Below are 20,516 nucleotides of genomic sequence, written 5' to 3' on the forward strand. Positions count from 1 at the left end.
AAAGAATCCAACCCCATCCCAGGCGTTACAGGTTACACAATAGCTATGAAGAAAGGACGGTATTAGTGGACTCGAGGAGGCTGACTGATGCTTCAAAGTTCAAGTACTTGAAGATTCAATGTTAAAACAGCGATCAAGAGTTAGTTTTTTTCCTTTGGTTATTATTTTTAAGAAAACAGAAAATATTAAAAACTGCAGTGAAGCCTTTGGTGGGATAAAAGACCACTCCTAGGCGATGCTTGTTGGGAAACACTGGAATTGGAGGAGTGGGGGCAGACAGGAGCCAGAGCCCCTGCCAGCCTATACACACATCCTTTCGAAAGTGTAACCTGGTGTGACCTTCCTTAAGTGGTCCTCTGGAAAGAGCAGGATATGGAGTACAAAAGCCAGGAACCTCTGGAACCGCAGCATCCGCCCCCAGCCCCTCCTTCCCAGTCTTCTTCAGCCTCCACACGGTGAAGAGCTGGAGGGGACTGGCGCATGCGCCGGGAGCAAGGTCCGCTCCCCACGACGTCAGGGGGCTCGCACCCACTCAAAAGCCCCGCCCCGCGGCCGCCAAAGGCGACCTGGGCGGGGGGGCCCTGGGCCACGCCCCCAGCCGAGCCGAGCAAGGCCGAGCGGAGCCGAGCAAGGCCGAGCAGAACCGAGAACCTCCGAGAGCAGCCGAGCCCAGCCGAGTGGCCCGGAGTCGGTTGGTGCAGCTGCGTCCCCGCCGCTCAGCAGTCCGCGGCTCCGGCGTCGCCGCTGCCGCCGCCTCTGCTGGGCCTGCGCCGGCCGCCCGCCCGGCCGCGGGGAGGGAGGCCCGCAGCGCGGGAAGAGTGGCCCGGTCGCGGGCGCCGCCACCGCTGCCAGGTGAGCGCCCGCCACGGCCAGCCGGCCCCGCGTGCCCCCGCGGCTGTCAGTCCCCGGTGTCTGTGTGTCTCTCTGCCTGTCAGCACGACTGTGTCTGTGTCTGTGCGAGCTCCTTCCCGCCACGCCTGGCCCTCGGCCGACCCGCAGTCTCCGTCAGCCCCCTCCCGCCAGCTGCCCCTGGTCTTTCTGTCAGCCGCCAGCACCCCCATGCTGAGAGGCTCCGCCCCTTCCCCCCGGAGCCCCGCCCTCCGCCATCTGTCATCACCCCCCGGGCTCCAGGCGCCGGCGTCCAGGGGTCCTGGGGGTCAGGGTAGCCCTGTGTGCCACCGTCGCGGAAGGCGCAAAAGGGGGTGGTGGAGGGGAAGCGGGGGCGTTCGCGCAGGCCCGCCTGACCGTGTGAGAGTGCGTGCCCGAGTGTTCGTCCCGCGTTGTGCGCCCGAGGGCCGCCTGCGTCCACGCCCGCCGGCCCTTGCACCCTGCTGGGATGTGGCAGCCCATGCCCCCGGTATAAAGAGCGTCAGCTCGACCAGGGAAGGCGGCAGAGCCAGGACTCGAACCACTCGGGGTATAGTAGCATCCTGAATCTTGGGACCCTTGTTTGCCCACGCGAAAACACTACACGTGGGCCCCAAGTCCTCCGATTCCCTGAGTGGCATGTGAGTGGAGTTTGGAGCTTGTTAAGCCTTCCCAGTTTGGGATTTTCATTCAGGGAAGCCTGTTGGAAGTGATTGAGGAGTGGATGGGATGTAGGACTTAGGTGGGAAGTGTTTGAGAGCTTGAGTCATTTTGAGTTGCATGGTTTACATTTCTGAGCAGTGATTGCCCTGGGCCTGTGCCCTGTGAGAAAGTTATGTGATTTGGGGTAGGGGAGTGAGGTGGGAAGGAATGCTCCTTTCTGTTTTTATCTATGTGAACACATAGTATATATTTATCCAGATACCCTAAATGTTTATTCATGAGGCGTCCACACATCCTTAATTTTAAAAAGGATTACAGTAGTTTCCATTTATACACGTTCTTGTGTGTTGTTATCTCGATGTTCTTTATTTGTGGTAACTTAGTATTGCAATATTTCAAAACTAAGAGAAAATGCGTCCTGAAACAATTGGTATTTTGCCGGATAATTCTGAACCACGGAGAAGGAGCCAAAAGCGCACTTCATTAGCTGGAACAACTTATTCGAGCTTAATTTGTTTCTAAGAGACATACAGTGGAAAAATCCAGAAGCGCAAAACAGTATCAAAGAGACTTAGAAAATGAATGAAAAGGGCCCTTCTGTTGCTGCCTTGGAAAGATGGTATCAAAGTTGCTGTGGAGGACAGAGCCACTATGTAATGATCAACATATTAACCAAGTTGGTTTTGTGACCTTGATACATAGAGCTGGGCTTGATTTGTGCAGTGGTTCATGACAGGCAAACATTTGCATGGGAAGTGTGGTAATTTTTGGAAAAAAATGTTCCCCATGTTGTTTTGGTTTTTGGTTTTGAGTTTTTTTGTTTTGTTTTTGTTTTTTTTTCATATCGAAGTAAGATTTCAGACTAGGGAAGTCTCATGGTAGAGTGCTTTTTTCTTTTTAAAGATAACATTAAAAATTACCAAAGTAATTCATGTTTAAGGCAGAAAACTTGAAAAACAAAAGCATTGCCAAAAACAAAACAAAACAAAACAAAAAAACCCACCATAATCCCACAAACCATAGTAAACCACAATTTGGTATTAAGCCTTTTAGCCTTGTTCCCATGTATACGTGTTTTTTCTTAAAAAATGCTATCATACTATACAACTTTTATTCTATGCTTTTTTTCTTTCACTTATAACTAGATTATGAGAGATACATCTTGGTTTTATGAGTAGGAACTTGTATTTCTCTTTGCAGTCCTTTAAAAAAGTCAGATCATGTTAGTCCTCTGCTTAGAGCCCTCCAATAGCTTTTTGTCTTAAAATCTGAAGGCCTTGCTGTGGCCTGCCAGGCTAACCCTCTTCCCCACAACCATCCTCACTTCGAGCCTTGCCAGACAGATCTCTTTGCTGTTTCTTAAAAACGTCAAACTTATGCCTGTAATCCCAGCACTTTGGGAGGTCGAGGTGGGAGGATCACGAGGTCAGGAGTTCGAGACAACCTGGCTGGCATGGTGACACTCTGTCTCTACTAAAAAAAAAAAAAAAAAATTAGCCGGGCATGGTGGCACGTGCCTGTAATCCCAGCTACTCAGGAGGCTGAGGCCGGAGAATTGCTTGAACCCAGGATGCGGAGGTTGCATTAAGCCAAGATCGCACCACCACACTTCAGCCTGGGAGACAGAGACTCTGTCTCAAAAAAAAAAAAAGAAAAAAGAAAAGTCAAGCATATTCCAGCCTTGGTGCCTTTGCATTTGCTGTTCCCTCCGCCTAGAACTCTGGTCCCTGCATATTAACATGGTTGACTTCCTTACTTCAGGTCTCTGCTCGAAAGTTAGGTTGTCTGGCTTTGCTTGACCGCACTATTAAATACACCCCATTTCCCTGTTCTTATCCTGCCTTACTTACCACCACTTGGTAATACATATTTATTTGTTGGTTTATTGTCTGTCTCCCTCATTAACCCAGAAGTGTCAGACTTTTTTTCACTGATGTATCCCCAGGGCTCAGAAACTGCACCTGGCCCACTGTGGGTACTTAATATTTGTTGAATGAATGAGGGAAAGAATGAATGTTCATTATCCAACTATTCATGTGACCTTGCTGGTAGCCTTCTAGGCTTTTAGGTAGCTGTGTCATGAGTTAAAATGACAATCTCTTAAAAGTTAGAATATTCCTTTTTCATCTATATCTGAGAAGAATTTTACAAAGTGAGGCTATGGTCTTAAAAAGAATTACGGTCTTGATTTAACTTGAACAATTGAGGGAAGGAACATTTTTGGCAAATGTTGTTGGCTTTCCTTCTTATGCATTATCACTGTGTCACACTGGACATTTTTGAAAAGTATAAAGTTTCCCAGTTATGTTTACAGCTGTGATTTCAATTTGGTAGTTCATAGTGATAGTATAAGCCTCAAGAGCATAATGGGGTTTTTTGTGTCAACAGATACCCAGAGATATAATTATAGCTTTAATGTGTTTTCATTTGGGGAATAGCTGTTACATATTTACTTATTTTTCTGGCCGTTCTGTCCTTTTCATCTCCCTGCTTATCAGTTTTTGGATGACCTAGCAGGTATACTTAATGGGTTTTTTTTTTTAAAACATTTAAAAATAAATCCTTGACCTTTTGAAATTTTACATCTCTAATGTGACTCTTGAACTGTTTGAAAGTACTAGTTTCATCTATCAGGATGAAACATCTGTAGTAAAATATGTAATTGCATTTTAATTTATGAGGATGGGAAAATTGTGTCTTGGGGCAGAATTTTTACACAGAAGTTGTAATGTGAATATAAGCTTTTCAAAGGTTTGAATTTCAGGTAGACTACTTTTAATTTGTGAGTTTTTGGAAAAAAACAGTTGCTTCTTATTTTTAAGAAAAAGGATCTCCTTGAACACAATCCAAACAGAGACCTTCGAAAACTTGTTTTTCTTATCCTCCAAATGTACAAGAAGTTGGTGGTGGTGGTTGTAAGGGTGGAATCCTAAATGAAAATTATTTTCTTAAAGGCCTAAAAGGAGGCTGGGCGCGGTGGCTGATGCCTGTAATCCCAGCACTTTGGGAGACTGAGGTGGGCGGATCACGAAGTCAGGAGATCAAGACCATCCTGGCTAAAACGGTGAAACCCTGTCTCTACTAAAAATACAAAAATTAGCCGGGCGTGTTGGCGGGCGCCTGTAGTCCCAGCTGCTCGGGAGGCTGAGGCAGGAGAATAGTGTGAACCCAGGAGGCAGAGCCTGTGGTGAGCAGAGATCTTGCCACTGCACTCCAGCCTGGGCGACAGAGTGAGACACCATCTCAAAAAAAAAAAAAAAAAAAAAAAAAAAAAGGCCTAAAAGGATGTGTTAAGATTTTATTTTTGTTTGTTCCATAGGTATTTATTGAGCATGTATTTGAGCCAGCTCTATGTTTGTGTGGGCTATGTTACCATGTTCAGTTTTAAATTATCAACGTGATTTTTAATTATTTCTTTTCTTTTCTGGCTCTGCTACCTTCCTTCTCTCATTATATTCTCTCTTTAAATGATCTCATCAATTCCCAGGACCCTAGTACCCCCTGGATGCAGATGACTCTTTCTATTATGTCTCCCCACCCTTTCTCTGGTTCCAGACTTGCAGTTTCAGCTACCACCTTCCTGTCCCAGTGATCTCAAACTTCACAGGTTCAGAACTGATCTCTCAATCTCCCTCTCAAGCTTCGAAATTTGTATTCCTCATTCCTGACCCTTCCTTACTCTCCCCTTCCGCCTTCTGTCTCACTGTTAGTTTGTATTGTCTATTCATTGTTCAGGCTGGACACCTGAAAGTTGTCTGTAATTCTTCTCATTTCCTCACTCCACATGCAACCCATCTGTATGGCTTTTTGGCCTGGCCTCTAGAATATCTCAAACCCTTCCTTCTCTCCATCTTCCTAATCCGCCTAACGCCCTCTCTCAGATGGATGATTCCCCTGTCTCCTAGCTGGTCTCCCAGCTTCCACTGTTGCTTTCTTCTAGCACATTTTCCTCACTGCAGCCAGAGTGATCCTACTAAAGAGTAAACCCAGGCATGCCACCCCCCTGCTTGGTGGCTTCCACTGCACTTGGACTCGCATCCACACTTACTCTGACGTGCTTCCTCTCCAGGCTCCCCTCCTTGTTTGCCATGCTTGTCAGGTTGAACACCTTCAGTTCCTCAAACATGCCTTGTTCTCCTCTTCTGTACAGGCTCTTCCCTCCACTTGTCTCCTTAGAAAGAGCCTAAAACATCCAGTCTCAGCTAAAACATCTCCCCCTCAGAGGGGGCTTCCTTGATCACTACTTCTATAGTAGCTTCCTCCCCATTGTCCTCCATCTCAGTACATGTGCATTTATTGCTTGACACTTCACTAAAATTCATAGTGTGTTCGGAGTTGGTTCCTTCCGGTGGGTTCGTGGTCTCGCTGACTTCAAGAAAGGAGCTGTGGACCTTCGTGGTGAGTGTTACAGCTCTTAAAGATAGCATGGACCCAAAGAGTGAGTAGCAGCGATTTATTGTGAAAAGGAAAAAAACAAAGCTTCCACAACCTAGAAGGGAGTCCGAGCGAGCAGGTGGCTTCTACTGGCTGGGGTGGCCAGCTTTTATTCCCTTATTTGTCCCCGCCCATGTCCTGCTGATTGGTCCATTTCACAGAGTGCTGATTGGTCCATTTTACAGTGTGCTGATTGGTCCATTTTACAAACCTCTAGCTACAGAGTGCTGATTGGTGCGTTTTTACAGAGTGCCGATTGGTGCGTTTTACAATCCTAGCTACAGAGTGCTGATTGGTGCATATTACAATCCTCTTGTAAGACAAAAAAGTTCTCCAAGTCCCCTCTCGAACCAGGAAGTCCAGCTGGCTTCACCCCTCAATAAAACTTCATTTATATGTTTCCTTCTTTTGTTTTCTTCTTTATTGTCTACTCTCCCAATAGAGACTACAAGATCTAGGAGGGCAGGGACAGCCTGGCCCTGTTTATGATACAGTGCTAGCACCCAGTGCTCTGCCCAGAGTCCAGTAGGTGTAGGGCCTGAAAACATTTTGAATAATTATTTTAATAGCTACTTTTTTTGAGAATTCCTATGGACCAGATCCACTGCTATGTGTGTTCACACATTATCTCTAAATCTTTGGGAGAACCCAGTATGGTGATGTTGGTAATTATATTACTACTTCTATTTTTTATTTTTTTATTATTTTTTTTTTCAGATGGAGTCTAGCTCTGTGGCCCAGGCTGGAGTGCAGTGGCCGGATCTCAGCTCACTACAAGCTCTGCCTCCCGGGTTTACTCCATTCTCCTGCCTCAGCCTCCCGAGTAGCTGGGATTACAGGCACCCGCCACCTCGCCCGGCTAGTTTTTTGTATTTTTTTTAGTAGAGACGGGGTTTCACTGTGTTGGCCAGGATGGTCTCGATCTGCTGACCTCGTGATCCGCCCGTCTCGGCCTCCCAAAGTGCTGGGATTACAGGCTTGAGCCATTGCGCCCGGCACTACTTCTATTTTTTAGTTGAGAAAATTGAACTTAGAGAATTTGAGTAATGTTTAAAGTTACATAGCTAAGAGTATGGTGGAATTAGGATTTTAATCTATGTAATGTGACTTTAGAACCTTCCCTTTTATTCATTACTGCCTTCTGATATGAATGCAGGAATGAATGAATATGAAATATGCTGTATTATTCATTCCTGATGGTTTCTCTTGTCTTTCTAAGCATATATGAGAGCATTAAAAATAAGAACCCTTGGGTTAGGATGTTATATTCTCCTAGGAAGCTTCTGTTAATAACCACTATGGGAAAGCATATAGATTAGTTTGCTTTCAGGCTCTGTGTTTTAATTTTACCTTTGCCACTTTCTAGCTGTAAGCCTTTAGGAAAATTACATGTCTAAGTCTGTTTTTTCAGCTGTAAATGGGGAAAAATAATAGTTCTTATAGGATCTTTTGAGGAGCAGAATTATACGTAAAATCTGTCAATGTTAGCTATTACTATTATAAGGAGAAAAAATCCTCAAAAGACTTGTAAACTCATCAACAATTTAGAGTTTGGGTAAGAGTGAATGACAGACAATAACTAACTTAGTGTTCTTTCACTGACCATGGTTTTGAATTTATAAAAATTATCAGAGAATTGTCCGGGCGTGGTGGCTCACGCCTGTAATCCTGGCACTTTGGGAGGCCTAGGTGGGTGGATCACAAGGTCAAGAGATCAAGACCATCCTGGCCAACATGGTGAAACCTTGTCTCCACTAAAAATACAAAAAATTAGCTGGACGTGGTGGTACGTGCCTGTAGTCCCAGCTACTCGGGAGGCTGAGGCAGGAGAATCGCTTGAACCCAGGACGGGGAGGTTGCAGTGAGCTGAGATCGTGCCACTGCACTCCAGTCTGGTGACAGAGAGAGACTCAAAAAAAAAAAAAAAAAATCAGAATTAACTGTCGGTTGGGATTTATAATTATTCTATTGATGTATGACAACTTTATGTTTGAATTTAAGCTTGTTAAATGCTTGTGAAAATAGCTTTCTTTTTTTTAAAAAAGCTCTTCCCCATCTTTAGAAGGATTTTCAGGGTAGAGAGATCTTTCAAGAAGCTGGCTATACTATTTTGTGTTACTTTATTTTTTTGGACTAGAAAGATATTCACCAGCATACTGTTTACGTCAGTAATGCTTACCACCAGGGAGTTTATTTCAAATAACCAAGTGAACAGTAGACTCAGTTTCTGCATGATGGGCTTGGCAGCTCACATGATGGAATATCTGGACACAGTTATATTTTCATATTTTCTGGTGGGATGTCTTATGAGCAAGTGCCAGTCTGGTGGTGTTTTGTCATCTCTGTGAAATAGAGGTGAGGTCTGCAAAGAATAAATGGCAAGCAGTCAGAGGAAAACAAGGTTTGACATACCACTGAGGTCAAGAAGAAGGGGTAATGAACTTGAGACAATGTCCATGATTTTCAGGCAGTATGCAGGGCTCCACTGAGACAGGACCATGGATTAACTGGGGCACTGGTAGCATTCAGCTGCCTGGTTTTAGGAGCACAGAAGGCAAGTAGTTGGATTGAGCCAGGGTTGGAGTTTGCTGGGGTGAGTGGCAGAAGGACAGTAGAGCAGAGGAACTGGGATATTGGCCAGGGGGTGACTAACGTGATAGCTAAAGGTATCTAGGCTAGATGGGGAGGAGAAAAGGACCAGTGGTATTGAAGTCAAGGAATGGGTGTGTGGAGTGATGGAGTAATAGGAGGATGTGGCTAGAGAGGGACACATGAGTGGAAGATTTCAGAGTTGGAGCAATTACTGGGCATGACAGATTCCTGTGTTTTGCCACAGATATAAGTGACTGAAGTGAAGTGAACTCAGTAAAGATGGCTGAATTCAGAAAAGTCAAGTAACTGAGAGGCTGGAGAGTTGTTTGGGCCATCTGTGTGGTCAGAGAAGCCATCAGGATTGTAGGATATTTAGGATGGAGAAAAGGAACATGGGCCAAATCTTCAGCAAATGTGGTGGGGTCGGAGATCCCCTGAGATGTTGTGGTTACCCTGCAGGAATCTGAAAGGATCAGGGGATTTTACCTGAGGGAGATGGAAAAGTAGTGACCTGGAAGGTTTATTGGTTGCCAGGTCTCTTGGGAAGGAGTCGGCCATGGCCCAGGTTCATTATACTTCTGAAGGAATCCCAATTCAAGAGGGCAGCACTGGTGACATGTAGTATTGTGTTTCTAAACGTGTTCATGAAAATCATGTGAGGATGTATGTTAAATGATTCCAGGCTCTATCCTAGGCCCACTGAACTATAGTCTTTAGGAGGAGGAGACTGAGAATGTGTATTTTTAACACCCTCCCCACTTGGTAATTCTTTATTGATTAGGCAAGTTTGAGAATGCAGCTGTAGTGATAAAGAACATGGCATCTGGAAGACTACTGCCTGGGTCTGAAGGAGGTGGGACTGGTGGGAGGGAGCCTTAGCCCATGACACTTAAGAGTTTGGCTTTCCAGATACATCTGATATCAGAAACAGTGAACTAAGAATGCTGTATCAGAGGCAAGCACACTGACAACAGCAGGAAGGGACAGCTGGTAATGACAGAAACAGAAATGCTCTACAAAATAATTCAAAGTGTAGCTGTTTGGAGACATTTATTATAGAAAAAAACATTTCTCTTTGCCTCGGTGGTCTCTGAATACATCAACTGATTATAATTGTTAGTGTTCAACAGGAATAGGTCGAATTAGGGTTTAGTTTGTTCAGAAAGGCTGAGAAGGAAGTTGTGCAATTTAGAAAGCTTTCCATCATAAACCAGCATGCTTAGTGCTTTAAGTATTTGTAAAATTATGTGCACAATTCTGTCTCTGAAGATACTGAATTTAAAAACAAAGTTTTACTCAACAAGCCGAAGTTAAGAACAGTTGTTATCCCCAAGGGGTTGTCTATATGATATTTAATATTATGATACTGGTAGCCCTACTGCCCCATTCTCCCTATTTTCTCTGGGAAAATTCTTTCCATGACAAGGAGAGGAATCCTGCAAAAAAATAGCTGCTCACGAGGGAACTTGGAGTTAGTCATTCTTGGCTGACCACTTAGACTCCCCCTATTGCTATTAAGGAGGTTCTGAATTTGAGTTGCTTTGTTTAGATTACTTAATACTATACCACCTGGTTTATCATACCCAAACACTAAAGCTTCGGGAAAAGAATGTTGTCAGCACTGTTGAAGTGGTTGCTGTGGACCTTGAGCCTAAAACTTGATTTGCTCAATCTTGTGTTCCATTTCTTATTTCCTCTTGGACTGAGAAGGCTGGCTTTCAAACTGGTGAATAGCAGCACCTCAGTTGCATTCCAGTCACCTACCACATCCTTCCACTCACTGTCTCCTCTCCTCAGTGAACTACAGGGAGCTAGTCAAATGTACATCATGAGGCCTAGAAAATGTGGCCGTGGAGGATTAGCAATGCCAGTTCAACCAGAACTTTCATTTTGCAAGTTGAGATTTGTAAAAAGTGATTCCATTTTAGAGAAAAAAAGGAATTCAGAGTATTTTTCCCTTTTAGACAAACATTTTCTTCTAAAGCTGAGGAATACTTAACAGAACCAATGAGTGTTTTGATGATGATAACATGTTCTTAAATGTCATACTTTTCCTCCCTTCAGAGCTCAGGAACCCTTGCAGGCTCCTCTGTATTATGGTGCTCTTTATAATGTTTAAATCACTAAGAGTATTCACCTTGTGAAGTGTTTGTATTCCTGCTGTGAACTAGGTACCTTGGGGTTGAGAAGAGGGTCCATGGCCTCAAGGAACTTGTTAAAAAGTTAGTCAAGGTGCATTTAGATCTCTGATCTCAAGCAGGCAGGCCATGCTTAGTGCTGTGAAGGAGATATAATCAAAATGTCATAGGATCACAGATGAAAGAGAGGTTATTTCTAGTGGTGGATGGAGGTGGCAAGAGGAGATTGGAGAATACTTTAAGGGGATGTTTGTATTCAGACTGGATTTTGAAGGTTGAGTAAAATTGGAACTAGTAAATTACATTTGATATTTTCTGTTTACTAAGGCATCATTTATTTTAGCAAGACTACAACACAGTGCTTAATGAATTAGCCTTCAGTTAAATGAATTGCTTTGGATACCTTGTTTCTGTAATTAATATGTGATTCATTAAGGAATATTTGGTGGAGAAGGGCTTTTATGGAAGCATAGCTGAAAACGATCTTGAGATCATAGTAGATATCTGAAAGAATGGGAAATATAGTGGTATGGTAGTGAATAGAAAACCAGAATGATAATGGGATGTATATGTTTGAATATATGGTTTAAAATGGAGGGAAAATGGAGCTCTAAATGATGTTCATGAGGCCTTCATAGGAAATGAATAGTCTGCCAGGTTAGCAGGACTTTTGAATACTCACCATCTCATTTCTGAGTATCTTTCTCTGGGATGGTTGGCGATGTGGTCAGTGGATCCCTGTGGGGTTGACCAGAGTAAACCAAAGGAGGTCGGTTGCTCCTCATTCTCCCTTGCTCTAGGTGGCTAAGCACAGACGGTTTTACAGAAACCGTGGCTGTGAAGCCACATCCAGAGTGGCTCTTTCTGTCCCAGGCCTTTGCACACTTGGTTCCTGGGCTTGGCCTACCTCAAAGCTGTGTCTTCCTGCTATGGAGTGGATTCTCTCTCACTGGTGTGTGTACTCTCTGGATGAGTCTGCACTCCTTTGGCAAGCCCATTTCTTGCCATGGTAGATTAGCTATAGCTGGGCCATTGTGCCAGCCTTGTAGATGGTCATCATTATGCCTGAAATCTTGTATTCAGTTTTTCCTTTCCCATGTTAAGTCTCCTCCTTGACCCTTCCATTCAACTCTTAATTTTCCGGGAAGCTGAAAAACATACTACTTGCTACCTTTTGTGCTGAAATGGGGCCCTGGCCCAGAATTCTGATCCCCTTGGGAATCAACATATATAGTTCACAGAAGATGGCATTTTCTTTTTGCTTATTCCTGATAATGCCAATACCATTTAAAAAGCCAAGATATTTGGCAATGCTGTAGGCCCTATTTTACCATACAGGTAACTAAAGCCACTTAAAATGATTTCAGTAATTCACCAACTAACATACTTATTATGTAACTACTGTGTGTCAGATACTATGCTGGACACCAGTGGAGAGCGAATCAGACATGGTCTTCCATAGCACTCACAGTCTGGTGGACCTATGGCCAGAAAGCCATGAGAGCTTTATAGAATGACTGTAGACCTTGGGGCAGAAAAGCCTGGTGTCTAGTCCCACTTTTGCCTTTTATCAGTTACATGACCTTAAGCATCTGACCCTATTTTCTGTCAAGTAAAATAAAAAGGATTTGCCCTGGCTTATAAGATTTTTGTAAGACTAGAGGAGACTATATAGAAAAGAGCTTTGCAAAGGTCAAGTTACTATATATGCAAATATAGCTGGGCGTGATCAGCCCTGTCTTCTTTAACAAGAATGACTAATGGAGCATTTTCACTTCTCTGTGGCTTCAGAGAATGCCATCGCATCCCCAGATACAATGCTTGGACTAAATATTAACATTTCACTAATTCTGATGTATATTAATAAATACGGAAACCAACTACTTAGGTGGTGCTGAGAGAACTATATAGTTATCTTTAAAAAGTCATAAATTTAATACATATTGGCTTTATTTCAGAAAACAGTGCTTCTGGATGTTTACTATATAACCGGAAATTATTACAACAATGGATATATAATTCTATTTTATTTATGTATTTTGAGATGGAGTCTCATTCTGTCGCCTCACTGCAAGCTCCGCCTCCCGGGTTCACACTATTCTCCTGCCTCAGCCTCCCGAGTAGCTGGGACTACAGGCACCCACCACCACGCCTGGCTAATTTTTTTCTTTTTGTATTTTAAGTAGAGACGGGTTATCACCATGTTAGCCAGGATGGTCTTGAAATCCTGACCTCGTGATCTGCCTGCCTCAGCCTCCTAAAGTGCTGGGATTACAGGCGTGAGCCACCGCGCCTGGCCTACAACAATTGATATATAATTCTAATAATATACTACATACCATGATATAGTACAAAAATCAGAACAATAGTTATAATAAGTATTATTTGTAAATAGTAGAATATTACTTTTTGCAGGTTTGGTTGATAAGGAGTTTTGAACTGCACTGTTACTTTTTGGTTTTGACTTTTTTTTTTTTTTTTGGTCATTGGTTGGTTTTTGAGACAGGACTTTGCTCTGTTGCCCAGACTGGAGTGCAGTGGTGTGATCCTAGCTTACTGCAGCTTCTACCTCCTGGGCTCAAGTAGTCCTCCCTCCTCAGCCTCCCAAGTTTAGCTGGGACCACAGGTGTGCACCAACATACCCGGCTAATTTTTGTATTTTTTGTAGAGGCAGGGTTTCACCATGTTGCCCAGGCCGGGCTTGAACTCAGCTCAAGTAATCCACCTGCATTGGCCTCCCAAAGTGCTGGGATTACAGGCATGAACCACCGCTCCCGGCCAACTTTCTGTTGTTTTAATGGTCTTACCTTGCATATCCCTGAACAACTAAGACACTTCATTGTAGGTATTTTTTGTAGCAACCTAGACAAGACCCTTAATCTTTGAACCTCAATTTTACTCACAAAATGTGAACTTTTCTTTGCCATACCAACTTCACAGGGTTGTTGAGACATTCAAATATAGTATTGAATGGATATGCTTCTATCTGTGTAATGGTCCTTGTTCAGTCATGGGTGTAGCGATGCGGTAATTCTGTCAAATGAATGCCCAAAAGGGCTATGTCTTGATTTGTAACATAGTCCTTGGTCAAGTCTTGATTCTTCCCCGTGATGATTCATCCTGTTGTCCCATTCTCATTTAATAACATCTCGATTTATACCCAGTTGGCCATTAACCAACACTTACTGAGCTTCTGCTGTGTGTCAAGCCTGTGTAAGATGCTGGGGATATAGAGGTGAGAGGCCAGACCCTGTCTCCTGGGTACTTGTTTGAGTAGGGGAGTTCAAAACTGCAGCAGCAATTCTTGCCTCCATTTCTAGCCTGCTGGTCTGCCCAAAAGATTTAAGACTTGTCAGCCCTACAATTGCATGAGCCAGTTCCTTAAAATAAATCTTAGTGTGTAAGTATGGCTGTATATTCATACATATATCCATTCACACACACATATATATAGTTGTGTTTCATATTGGTACTGTTTCTCTGTAGGGCCCTTACTGATACAGTACTCAATAAATGCTCTCCTTATGGATGCAGTAAGAAGAGGAACAAGCATGGTAAACAAGATGCTTGCTGTGGTTTTAGCCATGTTGAGTTTGAGCTGCCCATGGAATCCAGGTGGAAATACTGCCAGGCACATATAGCCAGATTGTGGAGAGCTCACATGAGTGGTCTGGACTGTGGAGATATAGCTACACTTCCACAGCTACACACTGTGGAAGTCTCCAGTGTGTAGCCATCAGTTGAAACTATATTTGTGGGCCGGGCGCGGTGGCTCAAGCCTGTAATCCCAGCACTTTGGGAGGCCGAGACGGGCGGATCACGAGGTCAGGAGATCGAGACCATCCTGGCTAACATGGTGAAACCCCGTCTCTACTAAAAATACAAAAAACTAGCCGGGCGTGGTGGCGGGCGCCTGTAGTCCCAGCTACTCAGAGGCTGAGGCGGGAGAATGGCGTGAACCCGGGAGGCGGAGCTTGCAGTGAGCCGAGATCACGCCACTGCACTCCAGCCTGGGCGACACAGCGAGACTCCGTCTCAAAAAAAAAAAAAAAAAAAAAAAAGTATATTTGTGGACGATTTCAAACAGAAAGTAGAGTATGTAGGGTAAGAGGAAGTATAAAGATGGAGCCCCAGGAAATACCAACATTTAGTGGGGAGGATGGGGCCATGGAAACTAAGGCAGGGGAAAATTTCAAGAAGGTGGGAATACAGCAGTGTTAAGTGCCATAAAAAGGTAAAGTAAGAGAAATGTTGGGAATTCTTCATTGGATTTAGCTCCTAAGAGGTATCACTGGAGGTGAATGTTTCAGCATCCCACCACCGCATTACCATGGGTGGGGGTGGAGTAGAGAATCCATGGTAATGAAGTAGAGATGCATTTTTGCTGTTGATGCTTAAAGGAGCTCAGCTAGGAAGTGTGAGGATAAGAGGTAGCTATGGGCTTCCCAAGGAAGGGGTGATTTTAGAATGAGAGGGGCTCTAGTATGTTCAGAGGCCGAGGAAAGGAAGAGCCAGGAGAAAGGGAAAAAATCAGAAATTCAGGAAAAGAAAGGATAAGTGATTGAACAGGGTCTCTTCTGTGGATGGAGGGGCATGCACAGGAGATGGCCAATAGCATTGCCAGAGGAGTGGTGCCTCTTTCATTTGACTGTGTGGAAAGAGGAAGGGCTATGTGGGGATACAGAAGTCTACAGAAGGCAGGGGGCTGGAATTTTTGCCCTTGTAAAAACTTCTATTTTTTGTGTGAAGTGAAGCATTGGCATCCACTGATAGCCAAGGGTGGATGATGCAGTAAGCTCTTTGAAGGCAGAGAAGATATAAAAGTACTGTGTGGAGCTTGGAAGTGGGAGTTGGTTTTTGCTCCTCATTGTGTTTTCAATGAAAGTTATACTCCACAGTCTGATGTTTACAAAGACCTCCACAATCTGCCTTCTTTTTTTTTTTTTTTTTTTTTGAGACAGAGTCTTGCTGTGTCGCCCAAGCTGGAGTGCAGTGGCGCGATCTCGGCTCACTGCAAGCTCCACCTCCTGGGTTCATGCCATGCCATTCTCCTGCCTCAGCCTCCCGAGCAGCTGGGACTACAGGTGCCCACCACCACGCCTGGCTAATTTTTTGTATTTTTAGTAGAGACGGGGTTTCACCGTGGTCTTGATCTCCTGACCTCGTGATCCACCCGCCTCGGCCTCCCAGAGTGCTGGGATTACAGGCATGGGCCACCACGCCCAGCCCACAATCTGCCTTTTATCAGTTCTACTAGACTGCCTATCCTTTTTGTTTCATTCTAGCACCCTTGTACTTTAGTTGAGTGTGTCTGATGTGGCACTAGAATGTGGCTTTGAGAGATTAGATGCTGTAGGGAAGATGCTATTAGACTAAGAGTCAGGGGTCCTGTGTCCAGTTTGGCTTCTCCACTTATCAACTATGGGACCTTGGACATGCCTTAACTTCACTAAGTCCATTTTTTCATTTGTGAATTGTTAATAGCAATAGTATTGATGAAGGTGTGTCAAATTAGAAAACATTTTAAAGTGCTTTGAAGAGGATAAGTAATATATAAATGGAGATGGTCATCAGGCCATTCCTAATCCTAGCTCCAGGCTTTCTTCATTACCACTAGAGTCTTCTCCCTTCTCTCCAGCTGCCATTTTAATTCAGCCTGTATTGTGTAGAGAAACACTAGCTACTGTAATAGATAAACCCTGCTGAAACTTCAGTGGCTTAAAATAGTAGATATTTCTGTGCTCATTTAAAATCCAGTCCTCTGTGGGGATGGAGGGGGCACAGACAAATGATGCTCTGCCATCTTCAAATCACAGTTTCCAAAGTTGCCGTGGGTGTCAGTGGCCAGCCAGCAGTGTTAGCGAAGAGAATGAGAGGGCGTGATTGTCTGCGAGGCTTTTGTATACCAGGCCTAGGATGGGAGCTAGTGACTAAGGCCAAAGGAGACATGGTTGAGAAGAGGCATCTATCTACTGGATAGGTGGTGAATTTGGGGTGTGTGGGTGTTTATTTGCAGAAAATGGTTGAGGTGGCTCTGAGAAGAGTGAGGTGCAGGACCTGTGCAACCCCAGGAGGGAATGGAGAAGCTCCTGCCTCTATGGGCAGAGTTTGGGAAGGGCCAAGGGGCCTAGGACTTGTTCCTGGTTAAGAAGGCAAGTGATGCAAAGGTGGGAGAGAGGCCCCTGGGTCAAGGAAGAGGGAGCTGAGAACTAGGGTGTTAGCACACCTTCGTGGTGACCTTCTTAAAAGCTAGGGAAACAGACACTGTTTACCTTTTTTAGGATAAGAAAATTGATGTAGTGGTGCCTTGATAAAGGGCACACAACTAATTGGCAGCAGAGAAATGAGCTAGGGCCTGGGTCTTTTGACATCCATCAAAGCCCCTAGTAGTGAGACCCAGGAAATATCCCACTGGGAGGGCTGGAAAACCTGGGCTCTGAAGAAGTTGGTGAGAGGTAAACCGTTGGGCATGGGGTGGAAGAACACTTGCAGTGGCCCATTCCTTTATAGGTAACTCACCCTTTGCCTGCATCTACTGGATGGGAGGTGATTTTGGGGTGTGTGGGTGTTTATTTGCACAAAATGGTGGAGGGGGCTCTGAGAAGAGTGAGGCAGGACCTGTACAACCCCAGGAGGGAATGAAGAGGCTCCTGCCTCTATGGACAGAGTTTGGAAAGGGCCTGGGGGCCTAGGACTGGTTCCTGGTAAAGGAGGAAGGGCAAAAATTCTAAAGCAAGACTGTGCTTAATGAATTCAAGGACTGAAAGGAGACCAGGTTGGTACAAGACTAACAGGAGGAGAGGTGCATGAGAGGATACTGGAGCACAGAGCAGGGCCCATATCACTCAAGAACTTACAGGGCATAGCAAGGCATTAAGATTCTATTCTAAGGTCAGTGAGAAGCCATTGTGTATTTTGAGTATGGAGTGGTATGATGGCCTGATTTATAGTTTAAAAAGACCACCCAGACTGTTGTATGGAGAATGGGTAGAGGGGAGGCCAGAATATAAATTGAGTGTAGTGGGTGAGGGAAAAGGAGGAATTCAAGAGGAGATGAAACTCTGGAGCTCAAAGAAAGAGGTTCAGGCTGGAAAATACAATTTGATCCTGTATTTCCTGTTAGCTCACTCCCTCGTCTTAGCCAGGCTTCCTGCGCCTTATCCATGGTCTCTACTTCCTCACCTCCTGCAATTTAACCCTCTGTACCCTGGCCTCTGTCACTGCCACTTCCCTGAAATGTCTCAGGCAAAGGGCACCCTAGGCCCTTTGTGGTTACTTAAGTCTAAGCCTTTAGCCCTTGTCTGACTTGGCTTGCATTCCTTCACACTGTGAGTGACTTCTGCCTTGAAAGGCCCTCCTCCTTAGCCCTTGTCTTTCTGACCCATCATTCTGTGGCCCCTTTCCGGTCTCCAAGTCCTCAGACCAGCCCTGAAATGTTAGCATTCCCCAGGCTTCTGGGTTTCCAGTTGGTCCTCCTGGCTTCCCTGTGCCCCTCAGCATAGAATAAACCCTACCCCACTCATTAGGCCAACACTACTTGCCTTTCCAGCTTCATCTCAGGTGCCCCTCCTCCGAAAGCCTTCTCTGACCCCTTGGGCTGGTTAGGCGCCACTTCTCCTCCTCTTCCATTTCTCCTGGAGCATGAAGTAGATTACCTCTGTGATAGCACTTAGCACCCTGTTGACTTACTTGTCTCCCCAGTCTAGTAGTGCTTGAGGGATAGAGTTACAATGAAATACTGTGTGATCTAGGACAAAGATTGCTTTCTCCAGTTCAGGTGAAAGCCAGGCTTTATAATGAAGGTATCTACACTTGATTGTATATCCTTTAATAGGGCATTCATTTCTCACTGGGTCTGAAGGCTGGAATTCTGGTATAATATATTCTATGAACAGAAGAGATTAATTTAACTAGAAATAATCAGTGTCTCAATTTTCCAAAAGGAAAAAAAATGACTAAGTATCTGAATTGCTTCAAAAGGGCTTCTAAAGACTTGCATTTCTTGCCTGGTAATTTGGATCTCCACTCCCTCCCTCCCTCCCATCCCAAAGCCTGTTACATGTGTCTCATATTTTGTGATTCCACAATTTTGGGTTTGACATTACAATTGCCTCCATGGTGATGAGCACCAGCATTCTTGTGTGCTGAATTGTGATAGCCGTCAAAGGCAGCAAATAGACTGAATGAAAGATGAGCTTCTGCCTTTATATCCTTCCCTCCTGCTACCCAACTCATTGTGGTGAAAGAAAAAAAACGTGGGTGGAGACTGCACTATATGCTTAGGTATACAAATCACACATCTGGAGTTTCAGGAAGGCTCTTGGTGGTTAAAGTCACTAAACTCTCATGCTTGTCTTTTTTTTTTTTTTTTTTTTGAAGCAGAGTCTTCTGTCCCCCAGGCTGGAGTGCAGTGGTGCAGTCTCGGCTCACTGCAACCTCTGCCTTCCAGGTTCAAGCGATTCTTCTTCCTCAGCCTCCCGAGTACTGGGAATACAGGTGCCTAACACCATGCCCAGCTAATTTTTGTATGTTTAGTAGAGATGGAGTTTCGCCGTGTTGGCAAGGCTGATTTCGAACTCCTGACCTCAAGTGTTGACCCGCCTCAGCCTCCCAAAGTGCTGGGATTACAGGTGTGAGTCACCATGCCCAGCCTCTTGCTTGTCTTTCATACATCTTTTTCTACTCTTGAATTTTTTCTTTTTGTCTTTCTCAATTCCAAATTCACTCTATCGTTTTTGGCAGGTGGAACAAAGAAAATATAATGTTGAATCACTTTCTTCCCAGTGGCTGTGATTTTTAGACTATTTCTTGATTTTTTTCAATGTTTAGTTTTCTGAGCCTAGCAGAGCAAAAGCAATGATGCCTTTGATTAAATGAAACTCTTAGCATAATTACTCAAAATCATGTGACAGATTATCCTTGTGCCTTTTTTGATATAGTGTTGGGCTGATTAATTTATCTTTAAGAAAAAAACATTATGGAGTTATTTATTTACCTTTAACTAGAATGCCTCTCAAATGGAATAAGACTGCCCAAGTAAATGTAATAGCAGACTAAATTTGAGCCGTTGTAGTGTTCTCTGAAGGATTTGTTGTTAGCAGGGGTGAGAAATGCTGGCACATAGGAGCTGCGCTCTATTGATTCCCAATTATGTTTATTTCTGGTGTCCAAATAAGACATTAGGATTGCAGACTTTCTGGTAGGAAGTGACCACAGGGTTTTCCAGTATGCCCACTGGTGAGATGCTATCTCCTCTACTCCTCTTCTTATGTAGGGGATACCTCTCAGCACAAGAACAGTCTTTCTCATAGGAAGACACAATATTTGTCCTGGGACTCTTGACCCACTGGGCTTCCTTAGTCTTTCCCACCATATATAACATATACAACCCTTGAAGTACCTGAAGAAGCTTTCTTTATTTTCATCTCCCAAGTCCCTCTTCAGATTCTGGATCCCTGGTTTCTTCAGATGTAAACTCCCTCCTTAGTCTGCGTATTGTGATCCTAATGAATTATCCTGAGGTTTTGTTAGCTTTTTAATGGTTCAGTCCCTTACTGAACTTACTCTTGGCTGACATCCACTCTCATGGAACTCTCCTTTGAATGTAGGTTCTAAAACATCTATTTAATGAAGTATTTCTATCTCAGTGATCTTACTAGCATAGTTTTACTGCTATGTTTGGTACATTTGTTAATATTGTAATATACTTCCTCTAAAAGTAAACAAAGGCTTTTAAGCCCTAGGGTGCAGGTAAAATGCCAGTTAGGCCGCAGAATTTGATTTCCAGCTAGAGGAGACTTAACCAACTTCAGTTTTGTCTGA

The 20,516-nt window shown here is 44.2% G+C and overlaps 1 protein-coding gene and 1 long non-coding RNA gene across 11 annotated transcripts in view; one reads left to right on the forward strand and one right to left on the reverse strand.

Moving 5' to 3' along the window:
• The first annotated feature begins 635 nt into the window (after positions 1-635).
• The window catches only part of LOC105496360 (zinc fingers and homeoboxes 3), a 138,080-nt gene continuing 118,199 nt past the window's right edge, over positions 636-20,516 (forward strand). For 3 of the 10 annotated variants that reach the window (XM_024797480.2, XM_071079321.1, XM_071079330.1), the window contains exon 1: positions 636-852. The gene's annotated coding sequence lies outside the window, so the exon portion shown is untranslated. Of the gene's footprint in view, positions 1,509-20,516 lie in introns of all 10 variants that reach the window. The other 7 variants (XM_071079329.1, XM_071079331.1, XM_071079322.1 and 4 more) reach the window with 7 other exon arrangements.
• On the reverse strand, positions 8,240-20,152 carry LOC139358453 (uncharacterized). The gene is made up of 4 exons (XR_011613340.1): positions 20,095-20,152; positions 18,236-18,328; positions 11,377-11,432; positions 8,240-8,326 (listed from the first exon to the last, which is right to left on the reverse strand). It is a non-coding gene; the product is annotated as an uncharacterized lncRNA (long non-coding RNA).

This window comes from Macaca nemestrina, chromosome 15 (genome assembly GCF_043159975.1).
Source record: "Macaca nemestrina isolate mMacNem1 chromosome 15, mMacNem.hap1, whole genome shotgun sequence".
Taxonomy (NCBI): domain Eukaryota; kingdom Metazoa; phylum Chordata; class Mammalia; order Primates; family Cercopithecidae; genus Macaca; species Macaca nemestrina.